The 15,935-nt window shown below is 39.7% G+C and overlaps 1 long non-coding RNA gene across 1 annotated transcript in view; it reads right to left on the reverse strand.

The window, feature by feature from the left end:
- The window catches only part of LOC113600470 (uncharacterized), a 48,212-nt gene that overhangs the window by 2,300 nt on the left and 29,977 nt on the right, over positions 1-15,935 (reverse strand). Inside the window, exon 9 of the long non-coding RNA XR_003421459.2 lies at positions 2,269-2,374. This is a non-coding gene — a long non-coding RNA (uncharacterized LOC113600470). The remainder of the gene's footprint in view (positions 1-2,268; positions 2,375-15,935) is intronic.

Consider the following 15,935-nt stretch of genomic DNA (forward strand, 5'->3'; position numbering starts at 1 on the left):
CTGGAAGTGGAATCATTGCAAAATCTTTAGGGGTAAGAAAAAGTGGAGTGGGGTTTGGGAGAGGTCTCTGTGATGGGTTAGTCCTGGGGGTGAAGGTCCACAACCACAGGAATCTCCACAATATAAACAGAGGATAGTTGTCATTTTATTTAGCTAAAGTGCAACCCAAAAGGGACACTGTAGACTGTAAACAGATCTTTAATAGTTAAAAAAAAAAAAAACCTTCCTAGTACTCCATCCAAAGACTTGTTTTCCAGCATGTTCCTTCCTCACAGCCACAGATCTTATGATCTATGCTTCTCTGTATTCATTTGTATCATGTAACCAAAGTCATTTAATTCAGAAAAAGAATATTTTATAATTCAGTTTTATCAGCGTAGATTCTCCATTATCACACTACTACTTTGGTGAGGTGGCGCCTAAGGGAGAAATAGTCACTAAGAAAAATGGCACATTTTTTATGAACAAGAAACTAGCAAACATATTTTCGATATTGCTCTTTGCTTTTCTACAGAGCAATTGTGGGAAAGTTATAGTTCTTTTTTTATTTTTTGGAATGGAATTTATATGTGATGAATCAGCCTGTTACCAGAGTTTCATAGAAGTTTTGGATGAAATGCAGGGAAATTCTGATAGGATATGATTTTTTTTTTAACTTACCAGTAGTGTTGCTTTACTTTTCTGGCAAACTTAACTTCATTTATATAGAGACCTGCCAAATGCTACTCTTTTATGGGACTTAAGACAGTTACATCAATGCCTCAATGACTATAACACCCTTTGCACCTGCTTTGCTGCATTTTTTATTTCTTTCCGTTGTATTCAAACCACTCTCACAGATAGCGCGTTTCTTGGGTGCTGTTCTGCAAAGAGCCCCAAACGCAATCTTTTGGATATCTTCTTTTTTTAAATCTTTTGAAAATCTTAACTACATTTTTTTGCAATAATGGGACATGATTATAGCTGGGATGTTTTACGTTTTTATGATTGATAATGCCTCAAGTTCATGAGTTTATCATACCTTATTTGCGATGACTTCTTAATGGAAAATATTTTGATGAGCTAAGAATACCCCAAGCAAAGCAGAAAAATAAACCCATCAAATACCCTGTGACTAAAAAGATGATAACAGATGTTTCTCATCCATGGAGAGCTCTGGGAGGCAAGCTGAAGGGTTTCCCATGTTTCCCAGATGCTGTGTGATATGTCTGGGTTCCCAGGATTCATCCAAATGAGGACCCATTGAGATTTGCAGATAGGAATTCCCCAGCTGAGAGACCCAGAGTAGGGGAATAGGGCTAATCGGGGAAAGTGGGATTCTAAGATATCCGTGGGATGTTCGGTGTTTGAATTTAGCTCACTCTTTGTACATTTTCAGAGTGGCCAGGAAAGGAGCCAGAAGACTTCCATCAGCTGCTCCTAATTTTCTCTTTTCTTTATAAACTTCCTAATTATTTTAGAAATGATAAGAAAGAGAAAAATATCTGAGAGAACAAGGGGGTGATATCCAACGTCAAGGATCTGAATTCTTAGCCTTTCTTACCAATGTTACATGTCTATCCAATTCCAATGAATATTATATCTGTATGCAAGCCGATTGCAAATATAAATACAAAAATGTTAACTTCTCAATTCTTCACTGTGCTTATTATGTCGGTGTGTGATTCCTCCTTGGGTGAATGTCTCCATATATATGAAGAGATGACATTATTGAGTCTTATTATGTAAGCCTCTGTTCTAAATGTTTTATATGCACTAAACCATTTAACCTTCACAAGAGTTCTATGAGATAGACACTATTAATTTTTCTGTTACACAAATGAGGAATTTAGGGTATAGAGGTTAAGCTACTCATCCACTCACACAGCTAATAAATGGAAGCCTCAAGTTTGGAAACCAAGCAGTCTAATTTAAGAGGCAGGGCTCTGAAGCTCTATGCTGTCCTGCCTGATTCTGGACCGATAATACATCTTCATGGATTATGTTTTTTGTGACATTGAGTCAAAATAGACATACATTACTTGCAAGTACAAGAAGCCAAGAACGACTTTCCCAAGACATAGGTTCTCTCTGCCACAGGTGAATCCAGTCATTTTAACCAAATAGCAACACTTTTCTAAATCCTGGATTCATCATCTGTGAAACTGGAGTGGGGGAAGATGTTAGAAAAAATGTGTAAGTTTCTCTAGGTCTCTGATTTAAGATTCTTGGATCATGTATTGTGGAACATCTAGATAACTTTGTAGGCCGATGGTTACCCATAAACACCTTTTAATTACCACGTGGAGACCACAGCTGTAATTTACCAGTGCAGCAGAGGAATGGTATATATAAGACCTGCTGTTATTTTTGGTTCAGCCTTTTACATCATCATCTGCAAAAAATTAAAAAAATAGAAAATGAGCATTAAAACCCATTACGTCATTCTTCAAGGAAACTTGTATCATTGATGTAATCTAAAAAGAACTCTCTCAAACATAAGGTTGTCATAGAGATTACATCCTCCAAACAACCACCTCTCAGCTACTGCTGTCAAGAGCTGTGATTTTGGATTTATCTCATTTTGAGGGTCTTGGTTAAAATCCAAAGGAAAACCGAGAAATGTTATTCTCTTGTGGAAGTACTTCAAATTGCCTTCCTTGGAGCACTTTACAATCAGGTCTGTAAAAATCTGCTCTGTTAGTTACAGCACATGTGATAGCATAATTTTTCTATTCAATGGCCCTCCATCTGAAGTTGAAGTGGTCAGAAGAAAAGAATAGCACAATTAAATTATGGATATGGTTATATGAACCCACAGTCAAAATAATTCACAAAACCCACATATGCAAAAAGGAACTTTTCTTTTTATTTTCTTTTTTTAAAAAGTATTTTTTGATGGAAAGCCAACTTTATTTATTTATTTACTTACTTATTTAACATAATTAATTGTCAAGTTAGCTAACATATAGTGTATCCAGTGTGCTCTTCGCTTTGAGAGTAGATTCCCATGATTCATTGCTTACATAAAACACCCAGTGCTCATCCCAACCAGTGCCCTCCTCAATGCCCATCACTCATTTTCCCCTCTCCCCCACTCCTCCCATCAACCCTCAGTTTGTTCTCTGTATTTAATAATCTCTTATGGTTTGCCTTCCTCTCTGTTTGAAGTCATTTTTCCCCTTTCCCTTCCCCCATGTCTTCTGTTAAGTTTCTCAAGTTTCACACATGAATGAAAACATATATCTGTCTTTCTCTGCCTGACTCACTTCACTTAGCATAATACCCTCCAGTTCTACCCATGTTGTTGCAAATGGCAAGATTTCATTCTTTCTCATTGCCAAGTAGTTTTCACTGTATACATAAACCACATCTTCTTCATCCATTCATTAGTTGATGGACATGTAGGCTGTCTCCATAATTTGGCTATTGTTGGTAGTGCTGCTATAAACATTGGGGTGCATTTGTCCAAAGGGAACTTTTCTTAACTGAGCTCATGAGCTCCCATTTCTGATCCTGCACAGAATAATTAATATAATTAATTATTAATTCTTTGAATGTCTTAGTTCAATCCAGTGTTTTGGGTTTTTTTTGTATGAATTCAGGACTGCTATCTCAGGATCAGTCCAATTAAAAGCTTTCTCTTAGATATTCCTTATCTTCCACTTAACCTCAATCCTCAATTCTCAAGAATGAAGCAGAGGGGAAGAAAAGGGAGTTTCATGTGAGCAGGGGGCAATTTCTTCATGACTGGCCATACTGGTATACTGAAGGTGGGATTCATTTTCACTCTTGTCCACTTCCTGTTATGGATGAGGACTGGTGCTCTGCTTGGCTATGTTGAGAGGCTATTTCAGTTTTGACAGGGCATTCTCAACCTTGTTGATTCTTCTCAGACTTTTCAGTTATAAAACCAACTGGTAATATTCTCCACACCTGTTTGGGAGATGTACCCTCTTCTGTCCATGTTCCGGGGCCGGTGACCCAAGGCTTTTCTGTCGACTAATATATACTTACTCTGTTGTCACACTGGCACTCTGAATCTCCTCTGTTCCACTTGTGGGTTGTAGGTACTGGATGTGTTACTAGATGAGCCATGCTACCTTCTCTTTTTTTCCTTTCTCTTATGTCCCAGAGTCCCAGGACACATCTGCTGGGCTCTCTCTCATCATACTCCATCTGTGGAGAAAAGTCTTCACCTTTTCTACCGTGTGGGCTCTTCCAACTTGAAGGGGATATCAGTTAGGTGCTCCTCCACTGCCTTCCTACCTGGGAATCCCATCTTCAAAAAGTCTCCTTCCTTTACAAGTAATGTTTTCTTCCTCTAAATCAGAGTTACATATACTTCCAAGGTGTTTTTTAAGTGTACTTATTTATTTGAGATAGAGAGTATGTATGAGTGGGGAAGGGGCAGAGGGACAGAGAAAGAGAGAGAGAATTCCGAGTGGGCTCCTCACTGTCAGCACAAAGCCCAACACAGGGCTTGACCTCATGAACCATGAAATTACGATCTGAGCTGGAACCAAGTGCTGGATGCTTAACTGACTGAGCTACGCAGGTACCCCACATATACTTCACTGGGGGCAGGGAGTGACAGAAAGTTATGGGATGGAGGGAGGAGGATTGTGAAGAATGAGCTCTCTTGGTTTGTCATATCCTCCTTATTTCTGTCCAGGAATCCATCAAATTTATAAGAGATAAAAAAGAAAACACTACCTGGTATTTGAAATGATCAGACTGCTGTATGGGAATGTCCTCCTACCACATGGAGGAAGCTCTACTAGCCTAACGTTCTTGGCCTCTCTTGCCTTCTTATCTACTGCTCTGCAGGGGAGCAGGAGAGACTTATGGGTTAGTTAAGGAAGTGAAGTGGGCATACTCAGCTCACTTCACCCTTCTCCTTTTCCTTGGAGGTAGCCTGTTTACAGAGAACAAGGGTTACCATTTGTTCCCTGTCTGCTCCCAGAGGGGAGGTTGTAGTTGTCCAGAATGTTCTATATCTGGATGAGGATGATTGCCAGCTCAGTATTCATAAGTCCACTTTCCCAAATATATTAGCCACTGCATCCCATATCAGTTTTGTCAGTGATAAAGGCCATCTTTTGCCATCCCATTGCCTTATTCTTATTTGTTAATTCATTCAGACCTTGGTCAGTGAAGACATTTATTATTCTCTAATTTTAACAAATATTTTATATATCGTCCTGTGACTCTGTTAAATGTTCTTCTCCCCAGTTCTGCCCTCCACCCCCCTCCAAATCTGACCAAGATTGTGAAGAGTTTAGGTACAATTCTGGCTGTGCCATATACAACTAGTGTAACCCCGCCAACTTCCTTCCCCTCGGCACCCAGGCTGCTTCTTCTAAAGCCCATTTACAGCTAGATAGATTTCTAAGGGCATCCAATTCAGGAGCTTTTGTTTCTTTATGGATGTATTTCCTCATTTTTTAAAGACTGGGGTGTGGATTTATAATGTTCCAACATCACATATCTCAGCCAGAAACCAGGAAGAGAAAAAAAAATGAGTAAGTTGTCTGAGGACTCTATCCAAATTCTTGCTGCATTTCGGAAACCTAAATATTCTCTCTCTTTCTTAGTCTGAGTCAGAGACTGTGAGGACAGAAGAGGTTTTATATGAAAAATACAGCTAGAGAATTTGGGTCACCGTGAACGAAAAGACTGTGTATGTGTGCTGAGCAATGCTGTGCCCAGATTTATGTTGAGGGGGGATTCATGTCTCTTTCCTAATAGACATGCACAAATTAATCATCAGGACAGAGAGGAAAAAAAACAAAAAAAGGTAGTTAGAATGTTCTGGAAAAGAGGAAACTTGGAAGAGACCAGGAAAATTTGTTATTGAGAAATTCTCTTTAAGAATAACTTTAAATAGGGGTGCCTGGGGGGCTCAGTCAGTTAAGCATCTGACTTCGGCTTAGGTCATGATCTCGGATTCACTAGCTCGAGCCCTTCATTGTGCTCTGTGCTGACAGCTCAGAGACTAGAGCCTGCTTTGGATTCTGTGTCTCCCTCTCTCTCTCTGCCCCTCCCTCATGTATGCACATGCACACTCTAAAAACATTTAAAAAAAAGAATAACTTTAGAGACATATTCTAATACTGTATCAGCTACTTAATTTCCTTAGTATGTTATTCAAATGGCCTCAAGAGTTCTTTAACAGTCAGGCTAGTCTGGACAATGAATTGTCTGGTCAGCAGTTTAATTTCTGCTTTAGGTAAATATACTCAACTGAATTAGCCTACTCTACTTTTTCCTTTAATTTTTAATTTGTGTTTGAGAGAGTGAGAGAGAGCATGTGCACAAGCGGGGGCGAGGGGCAGAGGAGGGGAAAGAAGACAGAGAGAGAATCTTAAGCAGGCTCCACCCTCAACACAGAGCCTGATGCAGGGGTCAATCCCACGACCTTGGGATCTTGATCTGAGCCAAAATCAAAAGTTGGACACCCAACAGACTGAGCCACCCAGGAGCTCCAGCCTACTCTACCTCCATGTATTTATTTTTATACAAGTAATCTGAGTTAAAATATTTAAATAGAAAATTAGAAAACAGAAATAAAAAAGCAAACATCATCTTTATCATTCTTCTCCTACTATCCCTGTATAGCTATTGTTTATACTCTGTTCAGCTTTGCTACTGACTTTATGTGTATACACACACATATCCACATGAATATGTATAAAAACACACCCACACACGCACATAAAGTTACTTCTATACCATAAAAGTACTGTCCTACAACCTGTTTTTTCACTTAACAGTATTGAAACCACTTTTAATATTTCATTCTGATTTATATCATTACTTTAATAGTGACATTGTTTCCTTTTTTGAATGTACCATAATTTATTTGGCCAATCTTCAATTAATGGGCATTTAGATTGTTTCTAATTTTAACTGGAATGAAGAATGCTGAGTTGAAATATTTTTCTGCACATCTTTGCATAAATACTTCTCTAATTCATTATTTGAGTTAAATTCTTAGAAGTAGAATTAATGGATGGAAGAGAATGCATATTTTTATAGCTTTTCATACCTGTTGCCAAATTGCCCTCCAAAGAGATTGTACTAATTGCTACTTTTAACAGGAGAATTTGAGGGCAGCCATTTCTTCCAAGTCCTTGCCAAAACTGGACTCTTTCCTCCTTTTGAATGCCTTCCACTCTGAAACATCCCTTCTTTAAATAGTCTTTACACAAAATCCAGCTAGTGACCACTACAATCTAAACTCTAACTCAGGGAACTGGGGGCGCCTGGCTGGCTCAGTTGCTGGAGCGTGCAACTCTTGATCTCCGTGTCATGAGCACAGAGCCTACCTAATTCGGGGAACTAACGACGTGTGCCATAAGAATGGTTTTGGAAGAATGAAAAAATGAACGAATATCCAAATTTGTATGCAAATCTCTTGGATTAGTGTTCTCTTACAGGAAATTCTTTCCGGCTAAATTCCCAGCAGGAAATTCGGTTTTAGACTACAGGAATATTCTGAATTTGGGTTGTTGATCAAGGTATTAGTCCTGCATCCTAAAGGAAAGCAGAACAAAGCTAATGAGCCTACGTAGTTTACAAGCTATGTGGCAACTTTTAGTGAAGGGTTTATATGTGTTTGAATACCACACATAAAATCTGTGATTGGAAGTGAATTAGTTATGAATCCATATACCAACATTGAGGAGGGAGATTTGGACTTGGTACTGGAACACCTTTATCTTTACATCACTGATTCAAATGACAAAATGACATTTGACATTTAATGAATGCACGTAGATTTAAAGTACCATTAAGATGTGGTTACTGCTAAGCCGGATACCAGCAACATGATTTGGACTCTGATCCACCCATGTATGTAACTGGCTGATAGTTATGTGATACGGTTAAAAGTTGAGTGAGATATTTGAAACTTACTTTTCCTGGAAGATGAGGACTTAAAAAAAAAAAAGAAGTATGTTCTCAGGTATCTATTTAAAATGTGTTAATCTTATGAAAACATGCAATTTGATCGTTTACATCTGTCAAATCTACGCCACACTATTCTAACATCACAAAAGATGCCTTTAACACATGCTAATCTTTTAAAAAAATCACTTCGCTGCAATAATGTCTTTGTTTTCAAATTTGATGCAGCATGGTATGGAATCTTACGAAGACAGACATCATAAAGGGCTACACTTGATTATTCTCTGTTTCTTTCCATAATATAAAGGATCCAAAATCATCATAGCAGAAATATCCACAGGAGAGGCTGGAGGTGGAGGCGTGCCATGCTGGGAACGCCTGCCCGGCCACGTGAGAGGACAGTTCGTAATTCGGAAAACAGTGATGCGATCCCTGCTAGCAAGTCCGTGTGTGAGAAAAAAAATCATTAATTTCCATTTGCAAACAGCATAAGGAACCTCCTCTCTGGCTCTCAGGGTTTAAAGGAAAGCACACAATGGTGATGTAGTGACCTGTCAGCTAAAGTACATTTTTTCATTTATCAAATCATTAGTCATAGCGATGGCAAGAGCTTGGATTGTTCAGGCATGTAGGTCATCTGGTTTCCCCTCCCTGCTCCTCCTGACAATTACAAAGCCAGGAGCCCCCTCCTCTGTGCAACTACCCTGTTCCCCGAATGCTGGCTTGGTGGGGTCTGGTTACTGCCTGTTATTGGCTCCCCTGCCTCATGGATCCTTGTTCACTTGATTTCTGATGATCCTGCCAGACTTGAATGTTAGAGAAATTCCCATGTTCAGAACTGTTGCTCCAATGAGGACAGAATGATCAGAAGTAGATCCATTAAGGAAAACAAATCACCTAAAATCACTCCTGACTTTATTTCTGGACACTGTTTTCACTGCAGCTATGAAGGAAGATTCTGCCTTTCTGTCCCTTTCTTGTGGTAGAATGGTTACAAAACTGGCCTCAGTTGTTCACATCTCCCTGTATCCACATCCATGGCATCCTTTTTTCAATAGGTAGAATTGAGATGGGATAAAATACTCAAGTGAGGGTTTATATATCAAAAGTGGGAGGGTAAACTGCTCTAAAAAAGAATTTTAAAAGGCGATGAATAAAGCTATAATGGAAATGTGACATGAAGAAGAAAGATGAATTTAAACACAGTTTTGACCTTGCCACTCCACGGCTCACCAGTTTTCCATAGCTCCACCATCTTTGGTGGGTTTGGAGGTTGGTGGAGGTGGCTGCTCTGAATTACAGGAGTGGTAGAAGAGTCTGGAATAGACTAGTGGAGAACTGAAATTTAGATTCAACTAAAATCAAATATGTGTCCCCAAGAGAAACATTCCCTTGGAGTAATTCTGTGACATGAGCACAGCTCTCTGATTGTAGAGGATAGGGAACTTGTGAATGAACCAAGTAATTGACCTTTGGTCATCCCGCTCATTAGTGACAGTGTGGTGATTTGAATTTGATGTTCTGATTCCAAGGGCTTCTTTAGTTTTACGACACCAGAGTTGTGTTGTGGCTTTGATGAGTTACTACATTCTTGCTGGGGTGTCATTGAGTCATTGAGACAGGCTACACATTGGGTATTGTGTTACGGGATAGGAACATGTCACATGTTACAGGATAGGAACAGGCATGTGCCCGGCCTCACTCTTGTATAATGGAAAGAGAATATACTTAGGATTAAAAACAAACACAAAAAAACACTGGGGTTTGAGTCCTGGTTCTGTATCTTACCTTCTACTTGATATCTCCCCAAAATAATATTGCTGGTAAAATAGAGATGATTCCTTTGTTATATAACTCTTGGTGTGGTACAAAATCTAAATGAGATCATGTAAATTAAATAAGGTAGTAATTGATAAAGGACTTCACATAAATTAATTGAATGTTGCCTAGTGTTTTCCTTTGTTCCTATTCTACGAAGCTCACTTGAACTCTGTCGCTCCCAGCCCCAAATTTACCAACCCCAGATAGTACCAACCACTGTTGGTTATTGCCTTTGTTGTACCCAGCACCTATCTGAATCACAACACCTAAAAATCTTGGTCTCAATTTTATATGGAGGAGGGGATGGAGCCAATTGATTCACGTGCCCTCAGCACTTAGTGCAAAGCTTGGGAAATACCACATATTTAATAAATATTGAGGAGCAAATACATGAATGTGTACATTGTAAAGTATACTATTATTTTGTATCGCTCTGTTGAAACTTTCAAAGAAAGGACAGTAATGGGTCTTTGGAAATATGATATAATTTTTTTTAAGTTTCACTGATTTATTTTGAGAGAGAGAGAGGATGAGCCGGTGAGGGGCAGAGAGAGGTAGAGAGAGAAGCCCAAGCAGACTCTGTGCTGTCAGCATGGAGCCCGATGTGGGGCTCCAACTCATGAACCATGAGATCATGACCTGAGCCAAAATCAAGAGTCAGATGCTTAACTGACAGAGCCACCCAGGTGCCCCAAAATCTGATATGAATTTTAAAATCATAAAAGCACCTTTCACATCAATTGAGCACTTCTTTTTTTTTTTAATCTTCATTTATTTTTGAGAGAGAGAGAGACAGAGTGAGAGAGAGAGAGAGAGATCAGGGGAGGGGGAGAGAGAGACACACACACAGAATCTGAAACAGGCTCCAGGCTCTGAGCTGTCAGCACAGAGCCTGACGTGGGGCTTGAACCCATGAACATGAGATCATGACGTGAGCCAAAGTCAGACGCCTAACGAACTGAGCCACCCAGGTACCCGTCAGTTGAGGACTTCTAATGCATACAGATCTTACATTTTAAATAGTATTTAAGTTGCAATGTAATAATTTCAAATCTTTGTATGTCTGAAGAAAATTTTCAGTATTAATTAAACTGAGAGACTTATCCCAAAATAAAAAAAGCACTCCAAATGAGCACTTCCTTATGCATGGAAGTTAAGCATCATCACTCTATGAAATAGGTTAAAATTTGGCTAGTGATATTTCCAAACATTAGCTATTTTTTAAAGGGGTGATATTTGAAGATCCAGATTAGAGGCTGTGAAAGCAAGTATTTCAATTATTTGAGGTGGAAAAAGAGCAATTTTGATAGACCATGACAACTGGAAACCTCCCCCTTTCCTTAGTGTGGTGACAAACTTAGTGTCCAGAGTTCAGTGGTTCAGGGCACCAACTGTAGCACGTTCCTTAAGTGCTATGATTGATTAAGATAAGCTACACCAGAGTTGCCACTCACGGGTAAAACTTGTCAACTTTCCAAGAGTGGATGCTGGAAAACTGCCCAGGGCGGCAGCGGGCTCTGGCAGCTCTTAAATTCCAGCTGGGGCCACAGCCTCAGAAGCTTGCATAGTAATTAAAACTTATGATTTTGTTTTCCTCTGGAATATACTCCTGAGATATACACCTTGAGCAACTCTATCTGAGGTCCATGACGGGTTATTCCCATCCTGCCCTTGGGAATCTAGGAGATGCTGGACCATGGGCAGCCTCCTGCAGTGAATAGGCCTTATTATCTCACTGGAGAGAGACAGGCCTATTATGTCCTTCCATCTCTAGGTTCCTGACTGAAAGAATTTGGGGAGCAGTAGGGAACCCAGGAGTGACTAGTCCTGATTTTGCCTCTTTTTAGAAAAGGAGATGCCTTGCCTCCAGGTAGGTGCACAGGACTGTGGAGACAGCCAGATTTGTGTTCCAATCCCAGCTCTGATATCCCTAGCTGGGTGGGCTTCACTGAATGAACCCTTTTGTACGTCCTCATGTATGCCCTCAGAAGCAGATTCTGACCACTTAGAGAAGTACCATGGGAATTAAGTATGGTATTATTCCAAGGAAAGCTCTTATCTCAGGGTCCAGCACATAGAAAGTCCAAGTGAAAAAGCAGAAGTGAGGAAGAAGGGGGATATTGAAGTGAATGAGAAGGACCTGTGTCCTGGGCATGGGGCATCTCCCTAGTACACGTTGTCAGCCACAACAACATGCTAGTGGTGGATGCCATCTTGGGCATCCTTAAACATAATCAAGGGGGCTTGTTCCTCCAAAAACTGCAAAGAAATAACTGAGGGGAGGCAGTACAGGGGGAGACTGGATAACAAGTGATCTGGATACTAAGCAGGATTTGACCAGGAAACGTTTTGTGAATCTGGAGAAGTTAATTTCTGGGCCTGGGTTCCCACTTCTATCAAATGAAGAGTATGGAGGAGTTAAATGGTTTTCAGATTGTATGCTTTGGAGCTGTCAGATTGCATAATTGGGTGGCGGTCACCTGTGGCAGGAGGGGGAGTGAGGAAACAGAGTCGATGGTTCCTTGCACTTCATAGGACAGCAAGATAAGGCAGCTTTACTTTGGTCTCTTCTAAGTGTCGGTGATTCCCATAATGCTTCTTTGAAAAATGAATCCTGTCCTTTAAACAATGTTTGAAAAGCACTGGACTAATCACTTTTTTTCTAGTTGGAAAAAAAAAAGGAATCTTTAATCAGAACCAACTATATAATTTGTGGGGCCCAGTTAAAAATGAAAATGTGGAATCCCTTGTTCAAAAACAAGTACAAAGTTTTCCCATGTCTTTTGCAGCCATTCTCTCTCTCCCTCTGATGGTGGTTTTAATTTTCTATTTAAGCATATGGTCCGATGGGCACAGAAACATTTGAAGGTGACTCAGACCCTCACAGGCACTCAGGTCCCCTCCCTACTACTCAGCACAGAGAGCAGGTACACCCGATCTCATCCCTTGCTGCACTGACACCCAGGCCCTGGGGTGGAGGTTGGCAGTGATTGCTGAGTGGAGGAGAGGAGCAGGTGGCTAAGAACATATCCTGGGGAGGCAGGAAGGTAGAGGGAGGTAGTTTGCTTGGGGGCTGAGGCTGCAAGCCCCTGGCTCATGCTCCACTGTCCTGTCCAACTTTACCTACAAAACTCCAACTCAAAGATAGAATTATTAAGAATTTCAGGATGGTGTCCTCACAGCATTAAACCTCAAGGATAGGCCTTCTGAGCGTGGGGTCCGGTCCAGATGCACAGGTTGCATATCCAAGGAGTTGACCTTGGCTTTAATATTGATAAATTGAATAACTGAAAATTAAATCTCAAATGAATTGTTCTAATCTAGTGATTTGAGTCAATTTTTGCAAATGACTAGACTATAGACACAGACATACTGGGTTTTCTGAATATCAGTTGAGTGTTATCCGTTGTGAAGAAAGCAAAACAAAATAAAACAAAAAGATTCCACCAAAAAAGAAAATGCCCAACTATTAATGATAAGAACAACTACTCTTGTTGGAAAAACCACTTAAAGTGTCCATTAAGATTAATATGACCACCAACACCCACATTCTGGATTCTGTGATTCTTTTTGGTTCTCCCTACAGAGGTTTTATCCCTTTCACTTCTTTCCTCAAAGCTGTCTCAGCTAACTGCCTCACACTGTTTTCCCATTCTCTGGTAGGTTTTTGCTAGCTGGCTACCTTCCTACCATCCTGTTCTTCTTCCTCATTCTTCTCCCTGAATGAAACAGCCCAAAACCTATGTTCTCTCACTGTGCCCTGACCCATCCTTCCCAGGAACACACAGCAAGGTAACTTGCTTTTGATCTATTGTTCAATTGTCCCTCATTAATCTCTTGGTTGATAGGCCAACCATTACAGTCACATTTGCCAATGTCTACATTTACCTCGAACACTCAGGAAAGAAGGAAAGCCCACAAACCTGAAATACAAATACAGATGTTATTGCAAAGGAGGCTGTTTTTCAAAACACGGCTTTGTCCAACCAATGCGCACGCAACAGCTCAGATGTGAGTACTGGTTATCTCCAAATAGGGTTATCAACCCTGTCCAAATGGGAATAGGTATTTAAAACTATTCAGAACTAGGAGACTTCTGGGCACCTGGGTGGCTCAGTTGGCTGGGTGACCGACTTTGGCTCAAGTCATGATCTCAGGGCTCGTGAGTTCGAGCCCCACATCGGGCTCTGTGCTGACAGCTCGGAGCCTGGAGCGTGCTTCAAATTCTGTGTCTCCCTCTCTCTCTGCCACCCCCCCCCCCACTCATGTTTTGTCTCTCTCTGTCTCAAAAATAAATAACATATTAAAAAAATTAAAAAAAAAACTACGAAACTTCTGGCTCTAACTCTAGATATATCAGATAAACAAACCCTGCTCAAACCAGCTCCAACTCAATCCCAGCCTCAAGATTAAAGCTCATGTGTCCCACTGTCTGAATTACTAACAGACTTCCATCAGAGTATATGCACATTTAAGTTGTTTTTGAATGATACGTTCTATACTTTCATATTGGATCCACATTATTTGACCCAACTGCAGACAGATCTATTTGTTGATAAGTGTTCTGGTTTTTACACCCAGGTTTTAATATATATGCATATAATATTGAAAAATCAAATGCAGTTCTTTTTTTTGTTTCTATATTTTATATGAATTTGATTTTAAAAATTTTCAATAAGATAATGTAGATATTAATAGACCTTCATTTTATATGAAAAAAGTGTGACCATTTATGTAATTTATTTAATTTTTTAAAATTTATTGAGAGAGAGAGAGTGAGAAAATGTGAGCAGGGGAGGGGCAGAGAGAGAGAATCGTAACCAGGATCCACTCCTGACACAGGGTTCCATCTCACGACCATGGGATCATGAGCTGAAATCAAGAGTTGGATGCTTAACCGATGGAGCCACCCAGGTGTCCCTGAACATTTATGTAATTTAAAATTGATACATCAAATGATTGAGATAAATCCACAGAGCAAATGGCCACTCTTTATCAGGATTTGTTTTGCATTATTTTGAATTTTATATGTAACTATGCTTTCAGAAATATATCCCGTTCACAGTATAGGATGGCTCTGTGTCTGTGTATTTTCAAAAAAAAGGCTTTATTTACTACTGAAAAGGAAAATGAGGATTTCAACACATATTTTTCATACTACCTATTAAGGTCTCCACTAGATAGGGAAGAAAAGAGACATGATTAAGATTCTATAAATGCAGTCAGGCATTCTAACAGAAATTTCCTTCCCTTTCATAATAATAAACATATATATTTTCATGAGAAAATGCATGCTTAGTTTCTAAAACATAAAGGTTAGCAATACCTGAACACTTGCCAAATTATGAAAAATTATAGGCTTTTCTCAGATGATAAGCACCAATCCCTAACAATGCTGTCAGATGTTTTCATGTGTTGGAAATATGAAGATCAGACCTTGAGAAACTCAAGCACTTTATCCTCTACCTACGGCAATTAGTCTGAAAAGCATTTCAGAAGACCCACGGCTTGTGGGAAGGCAGATGTAATTTCACTCTTCACTTTGAGTATTGTACCTGTGTGTGGATGACTGAATATGTCATAGTTTATAAACTGCTACATCTCACACACAATTAAACAAGGAAATTGGCTTCTGCTGCATTTAAAAAGAGATCTGTGGCAGCCTACCTCGAACTCATTGGAAGAATCGCCAACCCCTCCCTTCTCTTTGTCTTGCACGGGATGAGCAGAGGTCCCTACATATGGGGAATTCTATCTTAGATGTAAAGATGAAAAACTGGCAAGGCTATTCTACTACATGCAAGGAAGTATGATGCAGGGATTAAGAGTGTGGACTTTGGTACTGCAACATGTTTTGTGTTCAACCCTGACTCTGTCCCTTACAACTTCTCTGTGCTCCAGTTTCCTCATCTGTAAAATGGGGATAATGATAACACTGCTTCACAGGGATCTCATTAATGTTCAGAGGAGAGGGCCCCGCAAATGGTAAACGTAATAGCTAAGAGCAAACATGGTTTTTAATGTTGTTTACTCTTTTCCTTTTTATCTGATCTTAATTGATTAAGCACAAGGCATCTCTCAAAAAGCATAGGAAAGTTGCTTGTCAGTTGTTCTTACTCTAGTTCTTAATAGCCCAGAATAATCTTTATGTTGAGGGTACACATTTAAAAGAACAAATACATAAGAAAAAAACAATTTTCTTTCCTTACTATCCTGCAGAGTAC

This window comes from Acinonyx jubatus, chromosome F2 (assembly GCF_027475565.1).
Source record: "Acinonyx jubatus isolate Ajub_Pintada_27869175 chromosome F2, VMU_Ajub_asm_v1.0, whole genome shotgun sequence".
Taxonomy (NCBI): domain Eukaryota; kingdom Metazoa; phylum Chordata; class Mammalia; order Carnivora; family Felidae; genus Acinonyx; species Acinonyx jubatus.